The 2,046-nt window shown below is 36.6% G+C and overlaps 1 long non-coding RNA gene across 1 annotated transcript in view; it reads left to right on the top strand.

The window, feature by feature from the left end:
* The first annotated feature begins 1,281 nt into the window (after positions 1 to 1,281).
* The window catches only part of LOC137633970 (uncharacterized), a 1,853-nt gene continuing 1,088 nt past the window's right edge, over positions 1,282 to 2,046 (top strand). Inside the window, exon 1 of the long non-coding RNA XR_011042389.1 lies at positions 1,282 to 1,418. This is a non-coding gene — a long non-coding RNA (uncharacterized lncRNA). The remainder of the gene's footprint in view (positions 1,419 to 2,046) is intronic.

Here is a 2,046-nt window from a genome sequence, read left to right as displayed (position 1 = left end):
GAAATCAATATTCCAAAATCCACCATCAAATATTTGTCCAAGTTCTGTTATCATTTGAAATTGCCAGCCGAAGAGCTAACTGGCGCCTTCCTGAAGAAAGTGACCACTTCCCAGGGCTCCTTTCTTTACAGTTTCCCTCATAAAGGGATGATGGAATTCATGGCAGCTCTGTCTTTCCCTATGAAATTGACAAACCAATGCTGGGGCCAATCTGTAAACACAGCCACACCTACAAAGATCTTTGAAATGCTTCTTGGAGTGAGTCTCCCTGAAAACCTTCACAAATATCAAAATATGATGATACATATGATCAGCCTATTCCATGTGGGTGACGGAGACGAGATGAAGGTGGCAGATGATGCCAAGATTGAGGCACTGGAACTCCTAGTAATGTCGGGAGTGAACGACAAACGTTCTGTGCTAAGAGTCTTGAAGAATATCAAATGTGATCATTCTTCTGCAAGATGGATAGCACAGAGGTTCAAGTTGTTTGATGAGGACACCACAATTCAAGATCATACAATTGATGCGTACATTGCCCTCCTTAGAGCCACAGATCCCCCTCTCCCAAACAGAGAGAGAATTAAAATCAGAATATCCCTTTATGACACTGATGGGTTAGTTGAACTGCAAAGGCAACTCTACCGGCATCATATCAACCCATCAGTAATAGAGCTAAGGAAACATTTCGCCGGAGATCCAGAGCCGACCGTAGAAGAGAGAGAGTTAATCAAGAATCTACTCACAAATGAGTAAGTTACTATTACTTCACAGTTATTTTTAATATTGCAAGATACATATAATAATAAAATATCTTTATAACAATACACTGGTATATGATCATATATACAAACATATGCACATGCACACATATATAGGCCTACTAATAAAGAGAGAGAGAGAGAGAGAGAGAGAGAGAGAGAGAGAGAGAGAGAGAGAGAAAGAACTCATAACTTTAGTATAACAATCATCTTGAGTCTTGTAAACAATATATTTTATATTGTCAGTATCATCATTATCATCATTGTCACAATTAGACTCATAATAAGTCGGCTAAACATCAAAAAGTCCCGATTTTTATTTCTAATATTTCGTTTATATTAATTTCCATATTCTACGAAATTATTCTTTTTAACTTTTGGTTTTCGTCATCATCATCATCATTATCAACATCATCATCATCATCAACATCATCATCATCATCAACTTGATAATAAAATTCCCAATCAAATCCAATAACTATTTCTTTCTTTTCTTTTCTTCTCTTTGGAACAGTTGTAAGGAATACTACGGCATCTGGGACCCAACGTTCCAAATCCCTCCAAATATTAGGAACCTTCAAGTGAGTCTTCCAGACCAACCCAGTCTCGACGCCTTCTGTCAATCTTTGGAAAAGACAAAAGAGATTGAAGATTTAGGTAAGAATTTTCTCTGTTTTTTTCCTCTGAGTGACATTATAATACCTCGCCTCCTTTCCCTCATCCTGTCATTCATTGTTAATATCGTTGTTATCATTATCAATATCATTGTTAAGATCATTATCATCATCATTATTACTGTGTAGATGTAGAACATTATATTCAGAGGTCTAAATCAGGTGGTTTTTTTTTTCGCAAAAAGGAAAATTTTGTTTTAATCTGATTTTAATTTCATATAAAAGCTTTCAATGTTAAGTTTTAATTTCTTTCCTTCCATATATTAAAAGGAAATGTCTCATTTTAATGGTGTTGATTTAGTTAATAGTGATGGAAAGGAATAATAGTGATCGTGATTGTAATGAATAGGAAACAAATATCGGCACCAGTCATAGTCAGACGCGGCTCCTCCTGACTCCGCCTCTTTCCTTCGCTGATTGGTTCTCTACAAGGATGTGGGCGGAGTTATCCGAACGGGAGAACCAATCAGCAAAAGGGATTTAAAAACGTTTCTTTTGGTCAATAATATTTTGACAATAGAATGAAACTGAGACTGATGACATACCTTATGCAAGCTCTACAATGCTCACTTGCACACAAACACACGCACACACATACATTAACTCCCGCA

Source organism: Palaemon carinicauda, chromosome 43, assembly GCF_036898095.1.
Source record: "Palaemon carinicauda isolate YSFRI2023 chromosome 43, ASM3689809v2, whole genome shotgun sequence".
NCBI classification, from domain to species: Eukaryota; Metazoa; Arthropoda; class Malacostraca; order Decapoda; family Palaemonidae; genus Palaemon; species Palaemon carinicauda.
This window is presented reverse-complemented; position numbering and strand designations above follow the sequence as displayed.